The 13,042-nt window shown below is 39.4% G+C and overlaps 1 long non-coding RNA gene across 1 annotated transcript in view; it reads left to right on the forward strand.

Moving 5' to 3' along the window:
- The window catches only part of LOC132417654 (uncharacterized), a 918,655-nt gene that overhangs the window by 341,648 nt on the left and 563,965 nt on the right, over positions 1–13,042 (forward strand). Inside the window, exon 2 of the long non-coding RNA XR_009517905.1 lies at positions 4,623–4,659. This is a non-coding gene — a long non-coding RNA (uncharacterized lncRNA). The remainder of the gene's footprint in view (positions 1–4,622; positions 4,660–13,042) is intronic.

Here is a 13,042-nt window from a genome sequence, read left to right on the forward strand (position 1 = left end):
AGATGTCTCAGCCTTTCACTAACTTCGGTGATAAATAATATTTCTGGTACGCATGACAAATTCTTTGTTTATCCTCGATGAAAATGCAATACTTCAGAGGAATATACTAACATATCTCTGCATAGTCGGGTGGAACCCAGGAAAATAAATCACTCTAACAATGCATCTTGGCAGAGTAATGGTCCATTTCTAGCAAAGAGCAAAATAGACATTACGTGACATGCTCTTATTTGAGGTAATCCTTTATGTTTCATGATTAACAATCCAAATAAATCAATATGAGCAAAGTTTAAGAATAAAAAGATTACAGAAAACCCTTCAATTGTCCTTTCTATCAAAAAGAATATACTTGTTATTTATAACCACAAAGAACCATACTAATTTTCACAAGAGGCTGGGTATGCAACAGATTCCGTAGCAACAGATTCACATAACAGTGATGAAATGCACAAATAAAAATCTCCATTAAAAGGATGTTAGAGGCCAGCCTGAAACAGAAATGAAAAAGAATCAGAGAAGCTCTCTCGCTAGGTCGGCGACTCAATGTTAAGAACCATCTGGTCTCTTTTCATGCTCCATACCCACTGTCCTCATCAACATAGACGTGGACATGGTTTTTGGTCCCCTAATTAAGTGGAATCAATGTGGAATGGTAGGGCCAAGCTGCAAGACCATTTGCATTAATTTTTTGAAAAGGTAATTGTCCATCAATAATTAGGTTTCCAAAGGATCTCACGCCAAGAGAACGGAAACATTCACTGGAGAGAGGACTGCTTGTGTGTACTAAATTTTAACATCACGACGTCTTAGATAAATCAAAGGGAGAGATACCATCGCCAAATTACAGTTGAAAAATTGTGATATTTAGGCATGGATTGAAAAGCCAAGAGCCAATTCTATAATGAGAATGGGATTTGGAGTCAAGAAAGTAGAAGTAAAATCTTTCCTCTACTACCTAGTAGCTGTATGACCTTGAGATAGCAGATATAATATATTTTAGTTTTAATTTGCTCAATTATAAAATTAGAGTGTGTATCAGAGTGTTGAGCCGAGTCTGCCAAGTTTTTGCTGAACTTCAAAAATCTGAAACCTTAAAAAGTCTGATAACAAACACATCCTCTTGTCTCTCTCGTTCTCCATCCCTCTTACTTTAATGATACCCTCATTTGGAAATGGGTGTTAATGGGTGCTTTCATCACTCAGACCAAATGTGGAAAGATATTCTATACCCCTCTGTTCTCAGGTGGTCAAAACTCTGTGTCAGTTACACCTCCTCAATACCTTGGGAATGTGTCGCTCAGTTCTCCCTTTGTTTACTTCCCCCAGCCTCTCAGTCAAGTCTTTCACCTTCTCAATTATGGATTCCATCAAAAGTCTCCCAACAGGCCTATTTCACCAACTGTAACCAGCCACCATACTGCTAACCCGATTATCAAAGTTAAAACTATGGTCTCAGCCTTCCTTTTTAAAATCCTCTGTGTTCTTCAGGTAAAGAAGTAGAAACATCTCAACACAGCATAAGGATTTGGGCCCTTCAGCATTCCCCCTTTCTGTCTCTAATTCAGCCAAAGTGATGTACTGAGGAAAACTCTAGGCTGTCAGCTTCCCCCGTGTCTTTACCTTTTATCTATTCGTTTGCCACTGTCTGATTAAATCCCACTCAGTCTTCAAGATTCACACTTTGACTTCAGTCTCCAAAGAGGAAAATACATTACCTTGCTCGCCCCAATAGTGCGTGTGCAACACACACACACCTCCCCCCCCCCACACACACATACACACACACAAGGAGATGAACTTAACCAGAGATTTTTAGATGTACAAATCTAAAAAGAAGAGGCCTGTTTCGAGGACCTCCATGCTCAGATATTCAGCTCTTTATTTATCCTTCTCTGTGGAGAGTTCACTTAACAACTGAGAGTCTCAGGGGAAGTCTGCTCCTGAGTTGTGCTCCAAGAGGATTTTGCGTTGACCTGATTACAAAGAGGGTAGAAAGCTCTTAGAAGTGTTGAATGTCTACCTCTCTTCGATCCTCACATCCAGCCCGTCATCCGTACATTCAGGTGGGGGAGGAAATGTCAGCTGCTGCATCCCGTGGCGGGAAATAAGCTGATGAGTGTGAATGTGTTGATGACAGAGAGAGAAGCTGATAAGAGGGTGAGAAGTGGCAGCTCTGGGCTTGCCCGGAAATGAGCCCAGGTTGCCTGTAATTGGTGGCCGTGATTTGCGCTGTGGGTCCAGCCTTGTAAGTTCGTTGCATACTGTTCTGATTTTACTTGAAAATATTTAGGGGAATTTTTTATTTTATTTTATTTTATTTTTTTAGTGATAGCTGCTTAGTACAGGAAAGGAACACGGAAGACATTTTACACTTTACGTGACATAGTGTGTCACAAACCATCAGTTCTTAAAGCCATCAGTTTAGATGCTTTCCCTTTAAACATTAAAGTTGGGCTGCCCTTCTTAGCCTGCACATAAATGCTGACGTTTCCTCCACATAGTGTGTGTCCTACGGCCGGGCTTGCTCAGACCCGTCCTGGGTCGCGTGTAGTGCACAGGCACCTGGTCTGCTTAATTCCCTCTTTGAGAAGTTCGCCCGTTGAGACAGTAGATGTTAGGTTCACTTTTTCCGCAGGGGAACTGAGCTCAAACCTTCCCTCTGCAGTGCTTGAGAAGACGGAGCTGAACAAAACATAACTGCTGTTTTGCAAAAGAGAATCCAGTTTAGGATTCTTGGGAAGACTTGGAGGAAAAAATGTTTGAGATCTGTAAGTGAGGTCAAGGGTCACACAGGTGGAGGGACTTTCTTGGCTTTCACGTTGGCTAAGATCCTGACTTGAGATGAGGAAAAGGGTGGCTGAGCTGAGCAGAAACAAAGCCCGTATCTGCAGTGTGGTGAGAGGAGGGTGTCGTGAGAAGTTAGAGATGTCAGCGGGCTTCAGGGCAACAGAAGCCACGGCAAGGCTTCTGAAATTCATATTCTGTGAGTGATAACAAAAAGGTTTAAGTAGTGCTGAAACTTGACTGTATCTACTCATAAAAGAGAGAGTCTGCCATCTGTGTGGACATTGGATTAGGGTTGGGCTGAGGTGTGTGGACAGAAGTGGGTTGTAGAGACCCCCTAACAAGCTGAATGACAGCCATCGTGGGAGACTGTGGAAGTTCAGCTACTGTAGTGATTCTGGGGAAACGTAAACTGTTGATGTGCAAGAATTAACAGGACTTGAACTTTTTTTTTTGTCCTGAATGCTTCCGTTTATATCAAAGCGAAATAGAAGCATTTGATATAAATATAAATATCAAATGCTTCCGTTTATATCTAGAAGTCATCTCTGTGGGCAGGGGCATAGTTACATTGTGTGATTTACTCTCAATCTCTTTTGCCCTGAATGGCTGAGAGCGGCAGCTTTGGAGAGGGAATTTAGCCTGATGTTTGCATGGGGCAGACAGAGGGACAGCGGGGCACCAGGGGTGGCAGAGGGTCTTCTGGGAGCACAGCCTACCCCTGGAGCCATTGGCCTTCTCAGACTGGCTCTCCATCCATCTCTGAGCACTTCCTACCCCGTCTGTAAATCTCATTAGAGAGTCCAGCTAGGACTAGCCTGAGAAGCGATTTTCCCGTCCTGACAGTGTAACGCTCAAGTGCGCTCAGATGACTTTGCAAGGGGAACCGCCTCTGTTTACAAATGAATATCTAAACATTATCAATTTTGCAAGACTTTGGATCTTCACTTGTTTTGAGGATATGATTAAACTCAGTTAAAAAAATTTTTTTTTCAGTACCTAGAGGCACCTCAGTGTCAGGATTTGTGACATGTGTAGACAGTAGAAAAAGACGCACCTGTGTAGTCTTACATATGCAAACAGAGTTCCTAAGGAAATTCTTGATATTTTTCATATTCGCTTCGAGAAAATGAATTCAGGTCCTTTGAGAAAGGAAGTATGATCAAAAGAGTTTCTTCTACAGCTACTGTTTCTCCTACTATGTCCCAGACTCTGATTAGGATTAAATGTTATATTGATTCAAGCCAGTGTTGTTTCAAGTACAATCTTGGCTGCATATCGTGTGGAACCATGGCTTCCTTTCATCTCAGTGATAGTTGTGAAGTATTGTAAATTAAAATCTCCCAGATTTTAATGCAGTTTGGTGAGAAGTACATAAGACACTCAAATAACTAATGCAAACTTGAAAAGAGTACATCTTATATTAATAATTTCTATGTGATGGTGCTTTATTTTTATTTAGTGAAAATGAAATTTGCTGTGACACCTAACCCTTAAAACCTCCCTCATCGACATTAACTCTTGGGCATCTCATTACAATCAGTGAATGGAAGGTACTGAAATCTACAGCCGTGACCTGGATAACGTGCCCCGTAATTTCTGTTTTGCTCTCAAACATGAAACTCGTTAGCTTCTGTGGTTTCAGTGCACATGCACGGAACAGAAAGGCATTTATTTATTACAACCAAGGAGGTGATTTTAATTTTTAGTAAAAAAAGAACCTCAATTAGATCAGGAAGAGTTTTTAAAGTTGGCCTATAATTATGCTACGTATAACAATGCATCATCCTTTGTATTATTTACTGGAGACCAATAAATGATATGTTTTATTTTAACAGGCAGTTTGCTGCCAGCAGTGTGCTTCACTTCGAAAAGGTAAGTGCCTTTTAAGAAATATTTTATAAAATCATCACGGTTTCTGATTTATAGCTTCACAGGGCCTGTTAATTTTAAGTCTCATGGCTGACAGCTGTGTTGTTCAAAGGCAAGGGTATATGGTATTAATTATCTTAAGCTCCAGATCATTGTTCGTGGTGGAGACATTGCACATAAAGGACAGACTGGCACGTTTTCCTGTTTTAGTAGGAATAATTAATTAACCTGGTGACTTTAAAAGAAATACCTGTTGAAGTAAGATACAAAGAACACAGCTTAGTTTTGTTACATTTGCTTCAGTTCTGATTTTGTTTTGACGATTTTCATGGAACTTAGCAGCCGGTTGGGGCGTGGTTGCTGTTTTTGTTACTGGTCTTTATTAGTTGTTTGGTTGGTTGGCTCTGTCATTTTGAAAGTGGAAAATGGTTGTATCTTCACAGTAGTATTTGACAATAACACTATACATATTCTTCACTGAATACATAGACTTTTAAAATGTTAGTAATATATTGGGTTTAACTGTGATTTAAATTACATTGTTGATTCACTCTAGTATTTAAATGTACAAGAATCCTAGTATAGTCCTAATAGAGTCCTAGTATATATTCATAGTATATGCTGTGCTTACTGTGTAACAAGAAACGACCAGGACGTGGTCTGGTGTCTCCACTTGCCTTTCTCGAAGCATTTCGTCAGGCAGTGACCTCACGACGGGGTTATCAATCACAGTGTACCTGGCACAGAAGTTCCGTTTCTCTGAAAAGCCATGGCCTTGGTCTTCAAATGGTGCCCTTCAGCGGCCTGCGTAGCACACATCGATCTCTCTCACTGATCTTGGTTCCAAATCTTACTTGTTTCTGTATGTTGGTTCGACTACCTTCACATTTTTACTTTTACACTTGTGGATGCTGTAACAAGAGAGACTCGCTGTCTCTGGGCCACTGAACCCTGCTGCGGGTTATAGTAACCGAGACGCTTTCTGCGTAGTTATGTTGTTAAGATGAGTAAATTCATAAATTATCTTTCTTTTCGCCGCCTAATAGTTGTTTCTTTATATGGTTTGTGTTTCTGTGGTCTGGTGATCTTGGTATGTTAGCCTGATTTACCACCTGCCAAGTTGTTCAGTTAGCAAAGAAGTGTGTTTTGGAAAAAAAACACTATTCCTTTTCAAAGTCATGTGGTGTCATGGTTGGAGCCCATCGTTAAGTGACCAAGAGGTATTTCCAAAAGCACAGTTCAAATTCTCCCTGTCATAGTGGGGATTAGCTATGATAAAATTACAATGAAGTCTTTTTAATGTTTAATCTTAACTAGATAAATGTGTGACATCCAAGTTATAGTCAGTGTTCAGACCACGTTGCACAGAGAACAACCAAAAGAAGTTAAATTCTCAAACCTGTTCCAGCTCCCCGTGTACCCGCCCAAGCTGTGGTGGAAAGAACACAGGCTTTGGAGTCAATTAGAATTCACTTGTAGACCTAGTTCCAGCTCTTACCATCTGAGCAACGTCAGATAAGCTCCTTAACGTCTCTGGAACATTTTCACTATTTTTCAAACTGGGTGTAATCATACCTATGTTGCAAGATTGCTGTCAAGATGCCGGAAAGTGATTTGTCAGTTCCCTGCTTTCTAAGAGTGAATCTCTTACTATGGACAAACTCCTTATTGCTCTGTCTGATAAAACAGTAATTCTTTTGTGTATGTAAAGTTTGGCTGTGCTGACTTGGTAGGATATTGTCATTTTGGACATAAAGGTGTAGTGTCTTGCTGAACTCTGTGTAAAAATTTCATTTTATTCTGTTGTTGGAGTCCATGTGTAGACCCAGGGGATTGTCCAACAAGCATTCGTGAACACAAACAACTCTCATTGTATAGTGGCTCTTCAGATACCTTAAAAATTGGGTTTTCCTTCAGTGTTCCTACTTAGGGTTCTGCATCCGCACATTCAACCAACTGCGTATCAAAAACATTGGAAAAGAAAATTCCAGAAAGTTCCAGAAAGCTGAGCTTGAATGTGCTGTGCACTGGCAACTCTTTACACACCATTTCCATTGTATTAGGTATCAAGTAATCTAGAGATAATTTAAAGTATACAGCAGGATGCGCAGTAGGTTATAGGCAACTACTACCCCATTTCATATAAAGGACTTGAGCATTTGTGTATTTTGGTATCTGAGGGGGTCTTGGATCCAATTCCCTACTTGGATACCAAGAGACGATTGGACGCTGAAGCTTGGAACCAGGGCCCCGTTCTTGCTTCTTTTATTCCATTATCTAGGAAAACACCTCCTTTTCCGGACGCTTTCTATTAAAACATTGCTGGGTAATTGGATAGTTAAATAGTTGAAAATGGTTTAATAGCCTTCCTAGGTAATATTTACATTTTAATGAGCTTTGTAATGGTTTAACCTAAATACAGGGGAATATGATGTTCTCTGTGGCAGGGGGAATCACTTGAGGCCATTAATCTTTGCCAGGCAGCCCTGTAAACTATAAAAAAGAGGGTTGCTTCCTCTCCATCCTTACTGTGAAGCTTCTGCGTTGCGTGCATGACTTCTCATTCACATGCTTTCTTTCCCCTCTCACTGCCTATAAAAAAACTTTAAACTGACAGAGTTTGATATCCAGTCCTTTTCTGAAAATTGTGAACACGTTTTCCTCTGTATCCATTTTAAATCTCCTCTCTTCTGTTCCCCAATCCCTTATAAACTAATATATATTATATTAGTTTCTTTCAAAACCTTAAGAATAATTTATGTTTTTAATTGTTTTACTTGTCACAAATTTTCATATACCTTAGCTAAACAATTCCATTAAGGTTGGGAGGTGTCATATCTTGTTTCTGATCAGAAAACAGGATGAGGTGACTTGGCCCGTCAGAAGAGCAAAGATGGGTTAATAGTTAGGGCTTCTGACACCCAGTACGGTCCAGGTAGGCAGACATTATTCTATCACGTAAAAGCAATTTATATGCTGTTTTTCTTCTACGGATTTATTCATATGTATGGAAATAGGAGGAAAAAAAAAAAACCAAACAAAATGTACTGCATGTGGTAATGTGACTCAGCTCTTCAATAAGCCAGACTTTCACTAGGCTGCTTGCCAGGATAAACTCAGTGTTGACAGGGAGCTTGGTTTTGAAAAAGAAATTTTTGTAGCAGAAAGCCAAAAAAGAAAATACTTTACAAATGATAAATGAGAAACTCCTTTTTAAATAGAATTCTCTGCTTAAATAATGGAATATGTATATGACATTGCTAAGTTTCTGACGCAATAGTAGAAGACCCTGCTTTCTACATTTTGTTGGACACAGTTAACTAATTCTGGCGAGAAAAAAAAAGGCGGTGGATTCCCCAGAGAAAATTTTAAATGTCATTCCAGCTGCTTTAATAATAAAGAATTGAAAATTATGAATATTTGTTGATTTTTATCTCAAAATTTTACGTGGATTTATTTTCTGTTATTACTGCAAAATGACTGCTGGGTTCTAACGCTTCTAGAAAATACCTTTTTTCATCTCAGTTCTTTGATCTACATGAGTGTAATGAGCCAATGGGTTGCTTAACTCTGCTTGACCCAAAACTTACCAATTACACCTGTCATAACAGAAACTCTCCCTAATTGGCCAAATGGATGTTTTCTTTTATCTGCTTCTTGATTGTTTAAAAAAATAACTATTAATTTTGATAAATTCAGATAGTGAGGTTAAATGATCGTTAAGAGTAGGATCATTCTCGAGGTAATCATCCAAGCAATGAGTTTATCTTGAATACGTTACGAGCTGGGTAGGAGTGTCTGTGTATTGTGAGGATTGTAACTCTATGAGAAGCGCTCAGAACTAAAGGTAACCTTTGTGGAAAAAATTCCATTTTTATCATCCAATTTTTCCTAGAAGACTGAAAAATCTGTTTCTCTACATCTAGAATGTCCTCTCTTGCACACATTTTTTAAAAGCTACGTTGTATACCATTGGTTTCCTCGCGCTGTTCAGTGATCTTCCTTTTACTTTTGATCATCACTCCCAATCATTTGGAGGTGTCTGAAGAACATTGTATCAAGTTCTCTTGGACTACAGTACTTCTTTCATTCTGAATCTAGCTCTGTGCTTCTTTATACCTTCCAACTGGTGACATATTTTCACTGGCAGTTTGATCATTAGCATGTTTATGAGACCTAAGTTTTTATCACTGTTTCAGGTAAATATTTAAAGGACAAAAACCCAAAATATTTTGGATTATGTTTTAGTGAGTTTCACTCTGTGTAGAATAAAACTCTGCATTCATTCCTTTTTTTCTTACGTATTATTATTTGCCTTTATGTTTACCTTGCAGCGAATACGTTTGTCTCACTCAGCTCTAAGAAAGGATTGAGAGAAGTGCGTGAACCACCTGTCTGTCCTCAACATTCCCAGTGATTCATTTTCTTTATTTAAAGAAAGAAACCAGTATAAAAACCTCATATTGAAAATAAGTATAGATAGTAAAACTTGGATTCTGTAATAAAATGAATATGGGTAAACTTCTGTTTCAACAATGAAATGTTCATTGTAGAAACATTACCAGCTGTAGCCTTTGCACTGTGTTGAATTTAAAGGAAACAAATTCACCATAATTCCATCACACCACCCCTCGAGAAAACTGCCACTGGCATTTCAGTGTATTCTCCTCCTTTTTTATGGATCCATTTATATTATAAAAATTTGACTACACCTGTGCTGGTATATTTCAGTCCTTTTCTTAGATAGATGAATTTCATTCCATCTTTCTGTCCCGAGAGGCGCCAAGGCCTCCTTGGCCCTCCAGCTTCTTTCGGTTCAGTGAGTGAGAGACCTGCAAGACCAGAAGGAGAGAGGAGGGTAAGAATCAGCTTCTTATTTCCCTGGCTCCTTCCTTCCAAGGTTGCTCCCAGCAACCTCAGCCGAAGCTTAGTTTCTCCCACTGCGGCTTCCCTAGACAGCTCCCTGGGTTCTAGGAACTGCTGCTTCCCTGTTCCTGCCACACTGGGGTTGGCGAGCTAAGCCTTCTCCTGTGGAACCCTATGGGTTTTGTGAACCACACGTATCTTTGTAAATAGTCCTTTCTTAAGCCATCTGAGAATTATCCTAACTTGAGTGCGCCATCTGTTTCTAGTCGGGACATTGACTCATACTGTAGTTTAGAAATTCTTTTATTGCCTGCTTTTCATTGGGCTCTACAGTATGTCTTGAACATCCTGGCGTGCCGTTCAGCATCATTTTACCACATTCTGATACCTTCATGCACCACACACACCACGATGGAACACTGACCTTGTTTTCAGTCTTCCATGACTAGTGGCAGTGCCATGAGCACCTCTGTACATCCTCTTTTAACCCCTTGGGATAAACTCCCAAAAGTGAACTACTAGAATTAGTTTCCAAATGGTATTTTATTATTAGTGCTGCAGATTTGTAATCAAAGAAACACTCTCTATGGGTCATCCTTTGGCTGTTCTAGCTCTGTGGTACCTCAAGCCGTTCAGCAGTCACTTTTAAGTCCTACTGCTTGAGAATGAGACACTGGATCTCCAGACTCTATGGTTTCCTCAGTGTACAGTCTCCGTTTTGTTTCCTCAAAGGGCCATCAACCCACTTTGCTGCATTAGCAATAGGAGATCCTTTATGCCTAAAAACCAGGCCAGGTGGGGCCATGGAGACTCTGCTACCAGAGGGCTCTTCAATGCTCTGGAGGACAATGGGCTAGAAATCCTTCAGTTTACATCTGTCCAGGCTTCGGTCATCCCAAATACCAGCTCTTCCCTATTCAGGACAGGAAGCTTACGTTTCCTGAAGGAGTAGCAGAAGAACTGAGAGAATCCAGCATAAGAACACTTGGGGCTAAAGCTATGAACCACACTGGAGTATTTGCAGAATTAATTAATAAACCGTGCCCTTCAGCAACTTCATGTTTAAGAGTTGAATGATTTCCTTCAAACTTTTATTTTTCTCCCCCACCTTCAGTAACCTAAGACTGACTGTTGTGGCCAGTCTTCAATCATGTAGATGCCCGTCTTTATATTCTCAAAGAACAGAAGCAGTTGAAATAGAAATAAAACAAAAATCCAGGCTTTGCTTTGTTGTTGTTAAATAGAATTATAAATTGCATTCAACTCAAGTACTTTATTTGTAACTATAATAATGACCTAGATGATACAAAAATTGTCACCAGAGTTATCAACATGTTTCTACATCTTGGCTAAAAGCCCAGAAAGAATAGATTTACAGAATGAAAATCTGGAGTGCTTTATAAATATTATAAACACTGTTCTCACTGAGGAAAATGTGTATTTGGGGGCAGCGGCTCTTGCAAAGGAAAAAGTAAAATCTTCGTCTAATGCATCCTCGTCTCACACATTCTCTCATCATTTCTACCTCAGATTAACCACAAAAATCAATCACTGTTCCTGGAAAACAAATAATAAACAAAAGCCATTAACATACCTCTTCTCCTCACGACTTTTAATGTTTTGTGGGTGTGTTTCAAACTTGGTTTCCTCAGAAATTGGACATCCTCAGATCTGTTTTCCGGGGCCCATGGATTTCCTATGAGATCTTTGTGAATAAGCGTATATCTATGAGTGTTTATTCTGTATACTCTTAAAAAATATTGATACGACATATCAATGAGATCCTAATTAAACACCTTATAATTTTGGGTGCCTTGCAATTTCAAATTGTACTGTTGTGATTGAATAAGAAATCAGAGTAGGAGGGGGAGAGAGAGAGATCATTGCAATAGTGTGTTAATGTTAAAGACATTTGAAACCCAGAAGGCTTTGCTAAACAAAATTTCAGTATATTTAGAATGTAGAAAATTGTTCGAAGAATTGGCACGTTATTACATGACAAATAATAGCACAGCCACGTGGAATTTACAAAAATCTCTATGCTAAAACTCAGCAATGCAGTCCCTTAGAAGTGGCAATTTAGTTTCATATAAACAACATCATCGGTGATAACATATTAAGCCTGTCATTATTATTATTTTAACATCTTTATTGGGGTATAATTGCTTTACAGTGGTGTGTTAGTTTCTGCTTTATAACAAAGTGAATCAGTTATACATATACATATGTTCCCATATCTCTTCCCTCTTGCGTCTCCCTCCCTCCCACCCTCCCCTCCAGGCGGTCACAAAGCACCGAGCCGATATCCCTGTGCCATGCGGCTGCTTCCCACTAGCTATCCACCTTACGTTTGGTAGTGTATATATGTCCATGCCTCTCTCTCGCCCTGTCACAGCTCACCCTTCCCCCTCCCCATATCCTCAAGTCCGTTAAGCCTGTTATTTTGAATCGTATAGGCTTTATAGTTATATTTATGAATTTTTAAAAAGTCATCAGGGCTAATTTTCTGTTTATACATAGATAAATAATATTACAATAGAAGTAACTTAAATCAAAATTAGGCATGAGTGTCAGTTTGCTTCATATGTGAAATGTTCATTGCTAAATTTTGAGAAACACTTAATAGTGGTTATTCTCCTAGCACTCAGGATGAGGATTATATCTATTTTTGAACCATGCCTTTTCCCCACTGCAAGTTTTCCCATGTATTCCGTTAGCCATTAAGTGTGCAAGTTAAATTGTAATCTGTCCCCTGAAATTAGCTCAGGAATTTCTGTGAAAAATGTGGGCATTGGTCATGATACATACAAATATTTCTCGATCAAACATATATCTTGGCTACAGTGTTTAGAAATCTGGAACTTACTTTCCAGAAAGCTTTATGTAACCAGATGAGCATGTGTGCTGCTTCGCTGGGAATCATGGAAGGATTTGGAAGATGATTAAATTTCTAAGCACACTGAGACCAGACCTTAGCAAGGTGTGAAGAGTTCTTACATTCGGTGCTGAAAGATCTGCTTGAGTATTTCTAGGTCCTTCTTGGCCTCTGGTTTCACTGTGAGATTCAGATATTTTGCAACATTACTCCTTATTAATAACTGTTGCGTATGATTCTTACTGCATATAGTGCAACATAGTTTTAACCATTTTGCCTTCAGTCTGCCATCTACTCCACACCATTTTTCTTGACACTGCTAAAATAATCTCTGCAAAGAGTTTTTTCACTTGCTTGACAGTGTGTATTTTTCACGTCCAAAGGTCTTACATTGGCATTCGATGTCCCGCCTTCTTAGCCTATCTTTCTAAATGTCAACTTCCTACCCTATAGGATGACCCTGTGCTCCAGAAAGGCTGTTGTACTCATGATTCTAAAGTGCACTTGCTCATTTCAGCCTGTCTTCTATGACTCTTCCTGTGTCCAGTCTCTGCCTGTATTATCCCCCTGTGAACCCCCATTTCAGGTAGTGTACAGATCCCTGATTTTTCATTGATTATATTTACTGATATTTGGAAGTGCTTT

The sequence above is a fragment of the Delphinus delphis genome, chromosome 21 (assembly GCF_949987515.2).
Source record: "Delphinus delphis chromosome 21, mDelDel1.2, whole genome shotgun sequence".
NCBI lineage: Eukaryota > Metazoa > Chordata > Mammalia > Artiodactyla > Delphinidae > Delphinus > Delphinus delphis.